At 41.5% G+C, this 18894-nt stretch overlaps 1 protein-coding gene across 4 annotated transcripts in view; it reads left to right on the forward strand.

The window, feature by feature from the left end:
• Positions 1–18894, forward strand: part of NTRK1 (neurotrophic receptor tyrosine kinase 1) — a 184803-nt gene that overhangs the window by 67228 nt on the left and 98681 nt on the right. Inside the window, exon 1 of one of the 4 annotated variants that reach the window (XM_068253496.1) lies at positions 15642–15778. The exons of 2 other annotated variants lie outside the window; for them this stretch is intronic. The gene's annotated coding sequence lies outside the window, so the exon portion shown is untranslated. Of the gene's footprint in view, positions 1–15641; positions 15779–16263; positions 16350–18894 lie in introns of those variants that run through there. One more of the 4 variants, XM_068253495.1, reaches the window with a different exon arrangement.

Below are 18894 nucleotides of genomic sequence, written 5' to 3' on the forward strand. Positions count from 1 at the left end.
TGGGTACCACGACTTTTCCCTGAAGAAACCTGAACAATACGAATATTTTATAATTTCACAGAGGCGCTGAGCTTTGCACCAGACCTATTTGAGTTTTATGCTCCATTTCTATTGCCTGATGAAGCGGGAGATGCCCGCGAAAGGCGTTGCACTTGCACTTTCTGGTGGATATAAATACATTTTTGTTGTTTTGAATATACACTTGTGTGTGTCTGCTTGTAGGAGGTAAGTCCACCTCTGCCTCCTCTCATTTTAAACATTTTAGAATATTTTTTTCCTTTTGGCGCCTCTGTCTGTTTATACATTTGATAATAACTGACATGATCCTAGGCTAATTTATGTGAATTCTACATGATATAATCTGGAACAATAATCAGGAACATAATATTCAAACTAATACCACTGCTAAGAGTGTCCGGAGAAAGTTCCTCTCCTTTAATCTGCAAAACAACCCTATTGGTCGTTCAATGTTGTGGCCAGGTTTCGTCAACAGTAGACCTCAGCCCTCTTTACTTTCACTTCTGCTTTGCCTTATTTCATCTGCTCTTATATCTAAAGCTTCTGTAAACAATGAATATGCAGTATTCCATCACTCGGTATGAGTGAAACATTTAAATCATATGATATACATGAAACTTTATTAATACGTTACAGTGAAGCAAAATTAAAAAAAAAATCAGGATTAATTTGTGAAAATGCTAAACATTTTTATTTTTACTGCATAAAAACTTTTTTTAGCGCAAAAATTCCCAATCGATGCAAAAAATTACAAAATGATTTTCGATGGCATTTTCGCTCGAAAGTCGAATTTAATATTTTCGTGAAAATGAATGCAAAAAGAATATCGGCATTTTCGATTATCACTGGTAGCTAATATTTGATTAGACACATTCATTTGATAGATTATCTGCTAAACACTACAAACACCTCATCACCTGTACTAAGTGACATGACAGACATTCAATCGGACTGATCAGCTTATAGCCTGATTATGACATGCACCAAAGCAGTTACCCAGCAGCACTCCTTCAAGAAATTGGTGAGATCTGAGCAGTTTGATTAATGATGTGTAAGTGCATCTTTAGGGAATCACAAAGCCTATGAGAGCAAGTCCTGCAGTACTGAGCTATTAGGCAACTGAATGATGAATTTGTATGCATATTTCATCTAATCCCAAGGCAAAGTATATATAAGAAACAGGGAAGGCTAAAAAATCCCTGAATCTGATGCATTCTTCATAATGTGGATTTAAGCGTAACTTTCTGAAATCCTTATAATTGACATAACTTGTGATCTGCCCATAAATGAATCAATTTAAGTGTTATTAGTACCATAAATAACCCTGAAAAAAAGCAGACCTACTGGTGGAACACTAGACTCAAATACTATTATTTTCTTAGGTGTCTTCAGGAACATGAATAACAAGACTGATATAATCCAGTGAACACACACTTCACCCTATGTGGTGCGTCTCCGCTCAGCCAAGGGAAAACCAGTGTATCTTCCCAACACTCGGTTACACCCAGGCCTTTAAGTGTGCAAGATATAGACATTGATGAATACAAGGCAGAAGCATCACCAACTCAAACCAGACAACACAGGCAACCAAACAACAGTACAGGGTCATACACAGAGAGATAAGCTACCAATCCAGGGAATATCAGAAGAGTGTTCAATCTAGGCAAGATTTCAGTCTAGGCAGCAGTCTGTAGTAATGTTCAGGCAAGGGTTTTTTTCCGGGCAGCAATCAAAGGCGTAATAAATTCCAGGCAAAAGGGTCAGTCCAGACAGAGTCGTCAGAGTCCAAGCTAAAGTGTCTCTATGGTAAATCAAAGAGAAATAGCACACCCAGCAGCACAGCCAAACTTTCATACCAGCACTCACCAAACAGTGGCTGGCGAAACTCCTGGTATGCTCTCACAGCTGACAGTGCAACGTATGCTGGCACCTGAGTGCATAGGATTTGATAGGACAAAAGCTAGAGAATGTTCTGGCATGTTCTCTAAAGCTGGAGGGAGGAGGCAGAGAAGCACATGGCAGATAGAGAAGCACATGGCAGTCAGAGGAGCACATGCCACATGTGACAAGATGTTCTGATAGACAAGTTAGCTGCATCCACACCCATCTAGCACACACAGGTATGTGTTTGCTGCATATGACAAGTATATTAAATACAGGATTTTATTATCTGATAGGTACAAGACAATGGGACAGATTTATCAACACAAATGCATGCAATATGGAGGGAAATCTATTGCAAAAATGAAACAATTGATGTGTGTGCTGCTTTTTTATTTATTTTGGTTGTGATAAATCTGCTCCAATAAACTTTGATTCTGATTGGTAAGTCCTTAGTAGGTGTGCATATACAGTATATTTGTTCTCCCTGCTTAAAAATCTTGTTGTACTCTTATGCAATCCTGATTTTCTTAATGAATTACTGTTTATTTTGCTGTTGAGCTACTGTAATTAAGAAAAGATAATTTAGGGTGTATTTTACATTACCATGTAGTATGAGCAATTACCTACTTAATTTGCTCATGGTCGTTACAGCCGCACAACGCAAAGCCTAGTCCACCTAATCGCCCACACTGGTGCCCACGTCGTTTCAAGACAAGTTAATTTTGGCACATAACAATATTTCTTCTCAAGCCTAAACGTTTTTGCACAGGTAGATCTGCCAAGCACCTTCATTCAGCAGTAGCTCATCATTAACAAATAAAGGTTCTAACAGAAGTAATTGCACTTTGGGTGCACACACGCACACACAATTTTGATTGGCCGATTTTGATTGGCCCTCATACTACATGGAGGATGATTACATTAATGTACTACGTCTCCCAGTGTGCATTGCAGTGGCTGGGGGGGGGGAACTTCCACTAGATGTAGTGTAAATGGGAAGCAGCCTACAGCATACAGGGACAGGGATGTGGGTGCTCTGCTCTGCTATTTGTTGTTTGAGCAAGCAGGACTGTTACTTCTACGTTTTTATTGATTTAAATAAGAGTAACAAAAATATCTTTAAAACACTTCTTTGGCTTTGGTTTGTGTATTAAAAAAGGTTTTATGTACTTTACAGCTCCCCAGTGTATCTTTAAATTACTGTACTTTAGAAGTAATTTACTGTACTTTTAAAGAAAATGGAAAAAGCGTGTTGCGGGTCACGGGTCGGGTAGTGGGGCTGCAGGTGAGGGTCGGGTGCGGGTAGCGGGTCTGCGGGTGCAGGTATCAAACTCACCTGAAAGCTGGTTGCAGGTCGGGTGTGGGTATGAAAAATTGGACCTGCGCAACACGACACAAAAGTTGTGTTTTCTATTTATAATTGTGAGAGTGCAATATGGTCAAACCTTTTCCTCTTTAACTCTTTGAATGCAGAAAAATAAAAAGTGGACACAGGCAGGTTCTGAGTAGGCTTAGTATTATATGTACCCATGATTACCACATCATGTCCCATGCCATTTCAGGTATGTTTAAATGTATTTGTAATATTGTGATATTTTGTATATGCAGCATCTATAGTATACTGTATAGACATAGGTTGCTAGTTATATGACTTTGTTCATGCTTGTATCACTGTTTTCAAGTAATTCTGATGTTTTTAAATCTTGTTTTCCTTATTATGGTAGTTATTATTTCCACCATATAGTATATGTACAAGGGCATGTGAAATATACACAATACAATTAGTTTTGGATGATTTTAACTTGGTCACATGAGCTCCTCAGTGGCAGAGGTAATTGTTTTAGCTGGGTTTGGTTGAATTTGAAAATCCCCTCAAATAATCTACAACATTTTGAAGAGCAATTTGTCAGTCCCTTGTCACCTCAGTATACAAGAGCTCTGCTTGCAAATTCAACCAGCTTCCATTTTTCTGCCTACTTATTCTGATTGTCTTTGTCTAGAAGGTAATTCAGGCAATGGGAGTCAATGTGATATAAAGTTTAAACAATGTTTTCATCTGGGATTGCACAGGCCTCACATGTAACAGATGCAATCTCTAGGAGGTGATAATAAGGGTAGCCCCTCTGTTTGTAGATGACCTCATGGTGAAAGATGACACCTTCTTCATTAAAAGCACGCACTTTAGGAGAGGGTGTTACACATGTGGGGAGAGAGCACAGGGACAGTGAAAAATAAAACCTATCTCAGAGAGAGAGAGAGATGTCATCCGTCTGCTACCCCAGTCTGTCTCTGAACACAAACGTTGTGGAGAGAATGAGGGATGCTGGGAAATACACTATGTGGTGCATTTATAGCAGGACGATGGACATCACTGATTTTGAGAGACTTAAGGCAGCCATACACTGGTCGATGTGCCATCAGATCGACCAGCTGACAGATCCCTATCTGATCGAATCTGATCAGATAGGGATCGTATGGCTGCCTTTACTGCAAACAGATTGTGAATCGATTTCAGCCTGAAACCGATCACAATCTGTTCAGCTGCTCCTGCCGCCTGTCGTCCCCCCCCCCCCCCGTATACATTACCTGATGCGGGCTCCCGGGCGTCTTCTCTGCATCTTCTCAGCGCTGCACCCGCTCCATCCCGGCGCTTCCTGTGTCACTCCGTGACCAGGAAGTTCAAATAGAGCGCCCTCTATTTGAACTTCCTGGGTCACTGCAGTGACCCAGGAAGCGCCGGGATGGAGCGGGTGCAGCGCTGAGAAGATGCAGAGAAGACGCCCGGGAGCCCGCATCAGGTAATGTATTTTTCATCGGATCGGCCGGCGCTAGCGACGCGCACTTAACCGCGGGCGATCGAGGGTAATTTCCCGCACGGCGCGATCGACGGACCGATCCGATTTCGGGAGGAAATCGGATCGTCGGCGGCGTTTACCGCGAACGATTGGCAGCAGATTCGATCCCAGGATCGAATCTGCTGTCGAAACGGCCGGGAATCGGGCCAGTGTATGGCCACCTTAGGTAGGTGAACCGTTTGTTACCAGTAAGAACCATATTTGTTATATGAGTGAGAACAACATGAGATCTGGCTGAATATTATCAGAAAGAGCAAGTCATCCAAAAGCTTTACAAGAGATGATTGCTATTGGACAAGAGATATACAAGATTTATTAGGAAGAGGTTGCCCAGAATCCCTCTGCTTGAGACAGTGGTCTGAGACCCCATGTTACTTAAAAAGTTACCGTAGGAGTTGGATGTTACCAGACAGAGCAATATGATATAGTCAACCACAGAGTGGTTTGAAACCTCAATATTACGAGAGAAAGCAATAGAAAATTTTAACAGAAAGAGAAACACATTCCCTGAGACAGTGGCATAAGAGTTCCAAGGCAACCAGATGGCAAAGGGCCAGCTCACATGAGCGTTAAAAATGCAGCTTTCGGCGTTCGCCAATGAATGGAAAGCACATTTTACATGACATTCCGGCTTTTCCCGTCTGTGTAAATGCCGTGTTCGATCCCATTATCTCATCTCATCCTGGATGCTACATAAATGCTTAACACAACGCAACTACCAAATGACAGTAACCAATGTTAAACGCTTTTCTGCTCCATTGAAGAAAAGTGGTTAGCTTTGGCTAAGCTCACCACCACCCAAAAGCCCGTGTGAACCATCCGTAAAGAGTATACAACTGCTTTTTGTTACCAAAGAAATGACCATAGCAACAGATGCTATTAAAAGAAACCAGTGGAGAGGTTATTATTTTTTCTGGAGAAAGTGGTATATTGGATAAAAATTCCCCTGCAAGGCAAGAATGACGTAAAAGGAGAGTCAGAAAACTGCACACTCACAATAGAGCATTTGCATAGCCCCACCCACTGCTCTCATGCTGATTGTAGAATTCTGTCCAAGGACAAACAATAATAGATGATTACTTTTCATATTAAAAATACTACACTGTGGTCTGTAGCATTTTTAGCAGAGGCTTTAAGGGCTCATTCACACTGGGCAACGCATGCATGAACAAGATTTTGTCCATGCGTTCATTGCGCTTCACAATACACTAAAACGCATACACTGGGGGCAACATTCCACTGAAAAAATGTTTGCATTGTGCACTAGGATGTTCCCGGCCTCGTTATAATGCAGAGCACAGGAATGCACACCGTAGTGTGAATGGTAACATGAAAGTCTTTAGACTTTCATGCTACCTGCATTATGGACACTATGGGCTTGTTTCATCAAGCAGCGCTGCTAAAGCACGAAGCAATGCACGAAGTAATGCATGTAACATTAACTGCGGGTGGCCCTGCTTCTGTAATACTGTAATACAGTAGCGGCCGTGAGTGAAGTATCGTGGTAGCGGTACTTCACAGAAGCAGGGCCCCCCATAGTTAGAGGGGCACTGCAGCGAAAAACTGTAACATTTAAAATATGTGCAAACATATACAAATAAGAAGTACATTTTTTCCAGAGTAAATGAGCCATAAATTACTTTTCTCCTATGTTGCTGTCACTTACAGTAGGGAGTAGAAATCTGACAGAAGTGACAGGTTTTGGACTAGTCCATCTCTTTATAGGGGATTCTCAGGGATTTATTTATTTTCAAAAGCACTGAGTGAATGGCAGTTGCTCTGTCCAACTGCCAAAAAACTGTGTAGCGAGCAGGGAAGCTGGCCAGTATCATTGTTTAAATCCTTTTTCGGGAATATCTTTATAAAGAATAAAAGCCTTGCTGAGAATCCCCTATGATTAGATGGACTAGTCCAAAACCTGTCACTTCTGTCAGATTTCTACTGCCTACTGTAAGTGACAGCATTATAGGAGAAAAGTAATTTATGGCTCATTTTACTCTGGAAAAAATGTACTTCTTATTTGTACATGTTTGCCCATATTTTAAATGGTACTGTTTTTCGCTGTAGTGCCCCTTTATTGTTACGCGCATTGCTTTGCACATTGCAATGTGCGTAACTAAGGAAGGCACACTCCTCACATGGCAGCGTGCACTGCTATGTAAGGTGTGCATAGGGTGCACTAATGACCCATTAAGCCACGCTGCTTTAGCAATAAACCTCCCCCCCCCCCCCCCCCCCGGAGGGTTTAGGATTTCTATAATGTACCTGAATACCTTGCACATCTGCTTTCTTCAAGTCTTACAGAATCATATAAAACCATGCGCTGGACCAAACACCCTGTGAGGTGGATTCATGACTCCGTGTAATGAAAGGCAGGGCTGGTTTTCTTGAAAGGCCACAGACGCCTGAGCCTTGTGCCTGCGACACACAATACAAGAGTGATGCATTGGGGGTATGACAAGTCAAACAGGGAGACTTGATCACTCATAATAGCTGTCTGTGTACAAAAGACAGTACTGTGCTTTTCAGAAACAGCATCATGAGCACTTTACCATCATGACAGCTTGAGGTTACCTAAAAGAAACTGACCGACCACTGACCACCAGACAGAGAGTGCAATAAGTAGATTACTTTCAGTATTAAAGTGCTAAAAAGCTGTTAATTGTAATATAGAGCGTCACTAAATTGTGGGAGGCTTTTATGTTCTTTTTGTAGCTGGTCCTCTGTAAAAGGATAGCAGTATTGTAGCTACAGATACTTAGAGTGTTATATTACAGCTACACATAAGAGGAGGGGGACTGATTTACAGCTGACCAGAGAGGGTATGTGTCATTCTTACCACACAAGGCGATCGCATTTGCCTGTATGCAGCGCATTTACACTTGGCTCATCAAAAAGATAATTTGTGTGTGATTGCATTGTACAATTTCCACTTTACTTTTTATGTATTCCTGCAGTAATAGTATTTATTTGCAAAATATTAACACAAGTTCACCTTAACATTGGCCTCAGTTAACTAAGATCATGCTGGAGATAATAAGGCAAGAGAAAACTTACCACCACACATTGATCTTGCCTTATTAGGAGGTGTAGAGATACGTTTTCACAGTGGGAGAGTTATCTTATCTCTTCAGTCCTTAAAGAGACACTGAATGCGAAAAAAAAATTATGATATTATGATTTGTATGTGTAGCACAGCTAAGAAATAAAACATTAAGATCAGATACATCAGTGTAATTGTTTCCAGTACAGGAAGAGTTGAGAAACTCCAGTTGTTATCTCTATGCAAACAAGCCATTAAGCTCTCCGACTAATTTAGTCATGGAGAGGGCTGTTATCTGACTTTTATGATCTCAACTGTTCCTGGACGATTTACTTTTCCTCTGCTAGAGGAGAGGTCATTACTTCACAGACTGCTCTGAAAGACTCATTTTGAATGCTGAGTGTTGTGTAATCTGCACATATTATAGAATGATGCAATGTTAGAAAAAACACTATATACCTGAAAATAAAAGTATGAGAATATTTTCTTTGCTGCTAATCTTCTAGTAATTATTCATAGTACACAACCAATTCACTATATCATATATTTTTTTTCGCTTCAGTGTCTCTTTAAGCTACCTCCTCTGAAGTTATTTTCACATGCAGTTAATTAACAGCCTGTCTTTAACTTTAGAATTCTGGAGTTATTTTAAGGATTGAATACTTGACTTAAGGTTTTCCTGAGGTAAAATGTTTCCTGAATACTACATGCCTTATCACCATGGTGATAACTCTAGAAATGTTGTTAAAGACAGGAGCTAAGCTTAGTGAATTGAGGCCAATAATAGCCTCAATTCACTAAATTCATGCTGGAGATAATAAGGCAAGAGAAAACTTACCTCCACACAGTGAGAGAGTTATTTTATGTCTTCATTCCTTAAGTTACCTCCTCTGTAGTTAAAGAGGAACTCCAGTGAAAATAATGTAATAAAAAAAGTGCTTCATTTTTACAATAATTATGTATAAATGATTTAGTCAGTGTTTGCTCATTGTAAAATCTTTCCTCTCCCAGATTCACATTCTGACATGTATTACATGGTGACATTGTTACTGTGGGCAGGTTATGTAGCTGTTTCTAGCTGTTCTGGCTGTTACAGACAGCTGTAAACAGCCATTTCCTGTCTGTGAACATTGTTACATTGTGGCAGTTTGCCCAGAGTTACCGCGGTCCCAGAGCTTCTTGTGGGAGTGGTTTCACCACAATATCAGTCATACAGCGCCCCCTGATGGTCTGTTTGTGAAATGCAATAGATTTGTCATGTAAAAGGGGGTATCAGCTACTGATTGGGATAAAGTTAAATTATTGGTCGGAGTTTCTCTTTAAGTTACCTCCTCTGTAGTTATTTTCACACGCAGTTAATTAACAGTCTGTCTTTAACTTTAGAATTCTGGAGTTATTTTAAGGATTGAAGAGTTAACTTAAAGACATAAGAGTTAACTTTAGGTTTGCCTGAGGTGAAATGTTTCCTGAATACTACATGCCTCACCATGGTGATAAATCTAGAAACTTTATTAAAGACAGGAGATAAGCTTAATGAATTGAGGCCATAGTCAGTTATCTAAATGTTTGTTTGACAGAAAAAAATTGACTTCTTTGTAAGTCCTTTACACAATAATCATTTTTCTTACTAAAGTGTTGAAAAATAAATAGGTTCTTTCTGGTCGGGACCTAGTAGGACTTGAACGAGCCATATTGATCCATGCTATGCACTAATGAGGATCAACCACTCTCAAGGTGTGTTTAACCTTCTTGCCGGTTATCCCAAGCTCAGCTCGGGGTAACCTGCGCAGAAGGATTTCTACGGCCCCGCTGGGCCGATGTTCACAATTTCTTTTTACTGCACGCAGCTAGCACTTTGCTAGCTGCGTGCATATCCCGCTCGCCGCCGATTCGCCGCTACCTGCCGCGCCCCCCCCCCCACCCTCCAGACCCCTTGCGCAGCCTGGGCAATCAGTGCCAGGCATCACTTAGGGGTGGATCGGGATTCCCTCTGACGTCCCAACGTCCATGACATTGGCGACGTCATCCCGCCCCGTTGCCATGGCGACGGGGGAAGCCCTGCAGGAAATCCCGTTCTGAATGGGATTTCCTGCTTGCAAAGATCGCCGGTGGCGATCGAATTAGGTAGGGGGATGCCGCTTGTCAGCGGCTATCATGTAGTGAGCCCTGGGCTCGCTACATGATTAAAAAGAAAAAAAAAGTGCTGCGCCGCCCCCTTGCCGTCAGAATTGGAACGGCAAGGGGGTTAACTATCGGGGACAACAAAGAGATGATTTTCATATCCAGCAGTGATGCACTGGGGGGCACCCGAGCTCACTCCAAGCTAAATAATCGTGAATACCTTCTATTTTAAGAAGGCAAACTTCTGTTTTGCATAGAACGTAAACCTCAATGGCCTCAATTCACTAAGATCATGCTGGAGATAATAAGGCAAGAGAAAACATACCTCCACACAGTGAGAGAGTTATCTTATCTCTTCATTCCTTAAGTTACCTCCCCTGTAGTTAAGTTACCTCCTCTGTAGTTATTTTCACATGCAGTTATTTGACAACCTGTCTTTAACTCTGGAGTTATTTTAAGGATTGAAGAGTTAACTTAAAGACAGAAGAGTTAACTTTAGGTTTTCCTGAGGTAAAATGTTTCCTGAATACTACATGCCTCGTCCCCATGGTGATAACTATAGAAACGTTATTAAAGACAGGAGATAAGCTTAGTGAATTGAGGCCAATGATAACTAGAGTTGGGCCGAACGGTTCGCCTGCGAACGGTTCCATGTGAACTTCAGTGGTTCGCGTCCCGCAGGCGAAGTTTTGCGGAAGTTCGGTTCGCCCCATAATGCACCATGAGGGTCAACTTTGACCCTCTACATCACAGTCAGCAGGCCCAGTGTAGCCAATTAGGCTACACTAGCCCCTGGAGCCACTTCCCCTTCTAATAAAAGGCAGGCAGCGGCGGCCATTACGCTCACTCGTGTGCCTGCGTTAGTGAGAGTAGGGCGAGCTGCTGCAGACTGTCTCTCATAGGGAAAGATTAGTTAGGCTTAGCTTGTTCCTGGCTGCATACCTGTTCTGTGAACCCACCACTGCATACCTGTTCTGTGAACCCACCACTGCATACCTGTACTGTGAACCCACCACTGCATACCTGTACTGTGAACCCACCACTGCATACCTGTTCAGTGAACCCACCACTGCATACCTGTTCTGTGAACCCACCACTGCATACCTGTACTGTAAAACCCACCACTGCATACCTGTTCAGTGAACCCACCACTGCATACCTGTTCAGTGAACCCACCACTGCATACCTGTTCAGTGAACCCACCACTGCATACCTGTTCAGTGAACCTGCCACTGCATACCTGTTCTGTGAACCCACCACTGCATACCTGTTCAGTGAACCCACCACTGCATACCTGTTCAGCGAACCCACCACTGCATACCTGTTCAGTGAACCTGCCACTGCATACTTGTACTGTTCAGTGAACCCGCCACTGCATACCTGTTCTGTTCAGTGAACCCGCCACTGTATACCTGTTCTGTTCAGTGAACCTGCCACTGTATACCTGTTCTGTTCAGTGAACCCGCCACTGCATACCTGTTCTGTTCAGTGAACCTGCCACTGTATACCTGTTCTGTTCAGTGAACCCGCCACTGTATACCTGTTCAGTTAACCCGCCACTGCATACCTGTTGTGTTCAGTGAACCCGCCACTGTATACCTGTTCTGTTCAGTGAACCTGCCACTGTATACCTGTTCTGTTCAGTGAACCCGCCACTGCATACCTGTTCTGTTCAGTGAACCTGCCACTGTATACCTGTTCTGTTCAGTGAACCCGCCACTGTATACCTGTTCGGTTAACCCGCCACTGCATACCTGTTGTGTTCAGTGAGCCCGCCACTGTATACCTGTTCTGTTCAGTGAACCTGCCACTGTATACCTGTTCTGTTCAGTGAACCCGCCACTGCATACCTGTACTGTTCAGTGAACCTGCCACTGTATACCTGTTCTGTTCAGTGAACCCGCCACTGTATACCTGTTCAGTGAACCTGCCACTGCATACCTGTTGTGTTCAGTGAACCCACCACTGCATACCTGTTCTGTTCAGTGAACCCGCCACTGCATACCTGTTCTGTTCAGTGAACCCGCCACTGCATACCTGTTCTGTTCAGTGAACCCGCCACTGCATACCTGTTCTGTTCAGTGAACCCGCCACTGTATACCTGTTCAGTTAACCCGCCACTGCATACCTGTTGTGTTCAGTGAACCCGCCACTGTATACCTGTTCTGTTCAGTGAACCCGCCACTGCATACCTGTACTGTTCAGTGAACCCGCCACTGCATACCTGTTCTGTGAACCCGCCACTGCATACCTGATCAGCTGGACAGTCACTGTTTTGTCATTCACCTACATCAGCCAGGCGACCATATGGGCTGTAAAGCCACCAAAACCTGCACTCTCGCCATGGTGCGCACCAGTCCAGCACGGCTGTCACTACACAAACAGCTGTTTGTTGTGCGTTACACGGTGAGTTTGGTGTGTCAGTGTGAAGCAGTACCTTAATTACACTACCTGATTGACGTATACACATGCAAGATGTTTGAAAGCACTTTAGGCCTGTCATTTAGCATTCAATGTGATGTCTGCCCTTAAAACGCTGCTTTGCGTCAAATCCAGATTTTTCCCGGGGACTTTTGGCATGTATCCCACTCCTCCACCTGGGGGTCCAGGTGTTAGACCCCTTGAAACATCTTTTCCATCACTTTTGTGGCCAGCATAATTTTTTTTTTCAAAGTTCGCATCCCCATTGAAGTCTATTGCGGTTCGCGAACTTTTACGCAAACCGAACCTTCCGCGGAAGTTCGCGAACCGAAAATCGGAGCTTCGGCCCCACTCTAATGATAACTAATTACAGCAATAAAACTCTTTCTTGCAGAGAGCAGCCAGCTGCTGAGTGCAGGGAATAGATAAAAAAGGTCAACAGTTCATAGATGGTCGGTCTCAGACACAATTATTTTTCCACGAAAAAAACTCACACAGTGTTTAACAATTGTCAAGTTGGGTCACGGCATGAGCAATTGTTCAGTTCTCTGTTAAAGCCAATGGACTGTTCTGGAAAAATTGCAAAAATTAAATACCGTTAGAGGTGATTGTTCGTTTTTCATTTTCCTGATTGGGAGTCTTGGGACAGATGGATCGGGAAAGGATCGTTCATAGGCAGAGATCCCTAATCTATCTGTTGGGTATTGGGTACTTAGCTTAAAAGACTTCATCATTCAGCTGAGACAATAAACTATTAAATCTATATTTTTTTCAGATTTTAAGCAGAAAATAAAATTATTAGATTAAAAAAATGTAATTTCTAAAGTAGGTGGATATATACAATTGTTTATCTCATTCAGAAACTGAGCAGTGCTATTTGCACATTAGCTCATTATGAGCAATTAAAGTGTAGCATTTTTTTGCAATACATCCCATTTCATATGCATTATACTTATATGTTTATCTCATCAGTTTATTTTCAGTTCAGGTTTGCTTTGAAAGGTTCAGGCTCCTATGTTTTAATTGAAATGTATATTTTGCTGAATGTGTGGCCTGATTATTTCACTTGTTGATTACTGCAAGTTGCAACTCCCTCCTCTGTATCTTGCCTGATAGCCATCTGGGTCCACTCCAGTCCATCATAAACTCTGAGGCACAACTCACCCCCTCTCCTCTCGCTTATCACATGCTAACCCACTCTGTCCATCCCTCTTCTGGCTGCCTAACACACAAAAATGAGTATAATTCAAGATCCTAACACTCGCCTACAAAACACTCTACACTTGTCTCCAGACACCATCCTGCACATAGTCTCCACTCGATTTACAATATCCTCCTCTCTCACATAAAAACGTATCTCACATTTCTCCTGTTCTCTAGAACTCCCTTCCACAATCTGTTTGGCACTCACTTACACTTACCATCTTTAGGCATAGTCTGAAAGCTCACTCTTTGCAAAAACAAATACTGTAGCATCACACTTTAAGACACTTTAACTAGCCATGGACCACTACATTACCTCTTTGTACACAGCTTACCCCTAGCTTAAAGGACTACACTAGCAGAAAAAAAGGAAGACAGCACTGACAGGTTTTGAACTAGTCCATATCCTCCTGGAGGACTCTTGGGGTTTTCTTTGTTTTCAAAAGCATTTGCAGAATGGCAGTTGCTAAGTCTAACTGCCAAAATAGTAAGATACCAGCCAGCCTCCCTACTCACTTGCACACTATTTTTGCAGTTAGACTTAGCAAGTGTTATTCAAGGAATGCTTTTGAAAATAATACAATAAATACTGAGAACCCCCATGAGATCTGTCCAATTTTAACTGCTTACTTTTGGCACAGCATGGGCGGTGAACAGGTGGCCCTCATTAAGTTGCATCTGAACATGGCGGTTGCTGTGTCCGTAGGCACGACATGAAACGGTTTTTGGCCCCTGGGTAACACCTCCGCATGCCAATTGTGACACACATGGTATTACTAAAAGCTGCAATTTGGCTGCGAGTAATTGCAGCTTAAAGATGCTTGTGGCCAGTAACGGTAAACAGATCATGATACCCAGAATATGGGGTACTTGGTCAACACAGTCATTAATAAAAGGATACAAGCAATAATACTGTAATGTTGAGAAACACTGTTGTATTGTACAAGAGATGATACATCCAAAATACTAATAATATTTCATATTTTTAAATATGCAAAGTTTTGTACATAGCACATAAACAATTTCAGCAGCATTCACTTCTTATTACCTGGTTTGCTGGGTTTGCAAAACTGACATCCTAGGTGTTTGTCAGATGCAGCTTGGTGAGACTAAATTGCAGTCTGTGAGGTACCCATGCATTTAATCCCATCATCACCCATTTGAGGTAGTCAGGGAGAGGCTGAGCGGAGGGATTATCCAGATTCTCACTGTGAACTCAGATCTGACCCTGCCCACCTATTCTGTACTACTGCTGACATATAAGCTCTTTGAGGTCAGTACTGTACCTAGAGTTCTGCACAGTCTCATCCACTCCTGTCATGTTCCTCCCTGCTCAATGTGTAATAAAACATTTACCCTTTGACCAGACTCCCCCAGTGTGTTTATAAAAATATAAATAAATATGTATGTAGGTAAGAACATAGAAAAAACGGTTTATTATTGCAGACAGAGCATGGTTGAAATCGTGTTTGAAATGATGGGATCACGTCATAAATCCCTGAAAATACATTGTGGGTCAAGGAAACTTACAGACTTCTTTTTCTTAAATGCCACAAATGTTTTTTTTTCCTGATGACAGAGTTCAGTTAGAATGACATAATTAGAGTTCTTAGTGGGCAGACTGACATGAGTGTATATTGCAATAGCAACATAGGTTCTCCTGCTAAAACCATTTGGTGCATAGAGTCATTACAATGAACTGGTGGACAGGGTGTCAGTCTAAAAAACAAGATGGGATGATAGAAGGAAACCTCTTTCCATGAATGTCTCAAAATGTGTTTTGCCATTGCTGAGAAGTGTCCAGCTCATGCGTGGAAGTTGTATATGCTAGGAAGACTTGGCAACTGCCCTGTGCTGCCAGCAGTGATTCAGCATGTGTGTTCACATGACTTGTTAAGTGTATTTATGTAGTATTAATCAAGACACCAACTGATTAGACAGAAACATGTTACGTTACATCATCAGTTTTGACTGAGAAGTGAAACCCTCCCCCTATCCTTGTAGAATCAGAGCTCTATAATTAGCAACACATGATCAGCTGTGAAGTTTTGCTGTATTAAATTACACATGAGTATCCACTGGAAAGGGCAATGGGAGCACCACAAAAACAGTGCCACTTCTCTAACTTATATGCACGTCAGGTGAATATGTGCTAAGACTCCTCCTTCCAGTCCAGGCACATAGGAGTTGAAGGGGAATCATGACATCAGAGAGGACACAAGAGCGCAAGCAGGTGAATATGGTATTTTTTAGTTTTGTAGACACCAATGAACAGTAGTTGGGGTACAAAAAACTGCACATAACTGGGAATATAATAGTCACATATTGGGGGAGCCATACTTGTAATTAGGGGGACAAAGGGGACTGTGTTGTTATAAAAGGGACAAAGGGGCTGCACTTGTTATGAGAAGGCAAAGGGGACCACAGTTATTATTAATGACTTAATGCTTGCTGCATTTGCATTAGTGATTTAAGGGCTATTGATTGCTGCCATTTGTTATTGGGGACTAACGGTTTGACATATGGAGCCTCATGACTGCTGTATTTGTAATTCAGGGGCTTATGATGGCTCGATTTGTAATTTGGGGCTCATGATTGCTGCATTTGTCATTGGAGGTTAATGATTGTTGCATTTGTTATTTGGGGGCTTGTGATGGCTGCAGTTGTCATTTGGCAGTTGCCAACGGTTGCTGTACTGTCATTTTTTTACAACGTTCTTGGATGGTAATATCTTCTCATAAAGAAGAGCAGGGGACACTTGGAGCCACACATATTGTAGTGGTCTTAGGCAAATCTTAGCACAGGTGGGTAATTTCCCATCCTTACTCGGGTTGTGGAAGAAACCTCCTAGAGTTTATACTCTGTGGATGATTTTTATGAGGCATACATAAAAGTTCAACCTTCCCCTCAACATGAATAATATTACATAAGAATGTAAAGGCACCAAAAATCTGTTAAAATGATTAAAAACAGTTTAAAAAAGGAGGATCTTCACTTACCTTTTGTATATCATACAAATCCAAATTAAATATTTTTGTAAGCTTTATTATCAGCACAGAAGACTGGGATTGAGGTGCTTGTACTGAGTTAAAAAAGGTGTTTTATTGACACAAAGCGTGTTGTCTTTTGTGCTGCTAATTAAGATTATCCAAAATATTTAAATTTGGTTTGTATGATCTACAAGAGGTAATCCAAATACTGTATATACACACACATATATAATGCATTTAGGATGGCAGGCTCCTTTTTTTTCAGGTTGTCATCTGTCATCACTGTGATTGGCTCACAGTGATCACCTGGTAAGGAGCCAATAAAACTCCTTACCGATAGGAAAGCTTTGTAGAATTGTGCTGCTGGGCACATAACAAAGTCTGTGCAGCTGGCAAATGTTTCCATATGATGGGTCAGCAGAGGGGAATCAAGGTGGTCTCATTAAAGCCTGAAGCTAATGAATAATTTACACTCAAAAATCTGGAGTCCTAAACTATGAACATGTCAATAATATTCCTATGCCTTTGTCAAAGATATGCCAGAAACTATGCAATGGCCCAAAGTTTTTGGGAATCAGATTACAGTTCACTACTCAGAGCAACATGATGACTTTTAAAGTATTACTGTACTTAGACATGAGTGTACTTAAAATGTCTTAGGGCCCGTTTCCACTTGTGCATTGCGATTCCTCTGCGGATAAAGCATGTGCGATTTTGCAAGCGGATGCGTTTTTCCATGCGTTTTTCTATGCGATTTCGCATGCGTTTTGTGGCCAAGTGTTTTTAACCATGTCAATGCTGGTGTGCTTTTTACATTGTTTTTACACAAAAACGCATAGAAAAACGCATGGCAAAAACGCATGCGGTTTTCCTATTGATTACATTGTATGCGATTGCGAATTCTGATGGCTTTGCCGTGCAGATTTTTTTCTGCACAGAAAAACGCTAAGAAATCCTGACAAGTGGAAACAGCCCCATCCACTTGTATTAGTTATGTGAATCTGCATGCAGAAAACGCATGCAGATTCGCTCTAGTGGAAACGGGCCCTCAAAGTGTGGCCATTATAAATAATGTGTCAGTATAAGATACTAACTTTGTGCTTATCCCTTTTATTGCCGCTATTTTGTAAGTACTCCCCCTCTCCTCTCTGATTGTGTCCCGACACTCCTTATCATCCCTTTGGAGGTGTTATCAGCGCTTCAGCAATAATTGAGTGCAGGTTAGAGATGAGTAATTTTTAGAGATGTACAGAATAGGCGTCACATTCTTGCATATTAAAACAGAGTTGTTATAAGTAACGTGAGTATGTTTCACTCTTGATAATAGCCCAATTTTAGTACAGCCACACGGTGCATATAAGGAATGTAATGATAGTAACAAAAGTAGAAACAGAGGAATTATACAAGCATGCCAAATATTTAAAAAAAAAATTGTGTTACCGGTAATTATTTCAGAGAAGATTCAGAGTTTAACAAGTTTATGTCAGATGGGAAAAGCTGTTTTTTAGTCTGCTTGTGTGTATGTGGATTGATCTAAAACATCTACCTGATGGTAGGAGCTCAGACAAAGCATTTCCAGGGTGAGTGTTATCCATACAGCAAACCTTATACAAGAGTTTAAGTGATGGTAGTTCAGTGGCGGTAATGACCTCTGCTGTTTTTACAACCCTCTGCAGGGCTTCTCTACAGGCCTTGGCGCAGCTGTTGTACCAGGCTGGTATGCAGTTGGTCAAGATGCTAGCACACTAAAGGTGGCCACACACCATACAATTAAAATATCCAATTTTTCACCAATTCGATAATTTTGATCAGTCGTCCCAAAAAATCGAGAGATTTTCTTTGGTTTTTTTTTGATCGATAAATCCGATCAAATTCCTGTTTTTTTTTTTTTTTGGAGATTCGACATTTTGAAAATTTCAGACCAACTTTATCAAGAATTGTATAGTGTGTGATGGATTGTCAATTACTCGATGTACAGTTCCAATCATTTTTTTCTGAGCTTTCAATTATTTTATTGATGATTTATGAAAAATTGAACATAGGTGTGCGGTACATTGGCCAGTTTTTTGAATTGTTACAATCAGTCAGAAGAATTGATTGCTATTCTTGAATTGAACAGATATTTAAAAAATGGTATGGTGTGTGGCCACCTTAAGGCTAGGTTTACAGCAGGCATTGCATTCCGTTCCCTGTAGTAGCAGGAAGACAACAAAAAGGGAGAGCACTGCCATACATTATCCACCCATTACGTTGCATACAGTCAATGAAAAATATGCTTCACTGTAACTGCTAACACCTACATTTTATAGTAACACACTGCATGCAATGCATTAGGATGCTGCCCAGTGTTAAACTGGAA

Source organism: Hyperolius riggenbachi, chromosome 9 (genome assembly GCF_040937935.1).
Source record: "Hyperolius riggenbachi isolate aHypRig1 chromosome 9, aHypRig1.pri, whole genome shotgun sequence".
In the NCBI taxonomy this organism is placed as follows: domain Eukaryota; kingdom Metazoa; phylum Chordata; class Amphibia; order Anura; family Hyperoliidae; genus Hyperolius; species Hyperolius riggenbachi.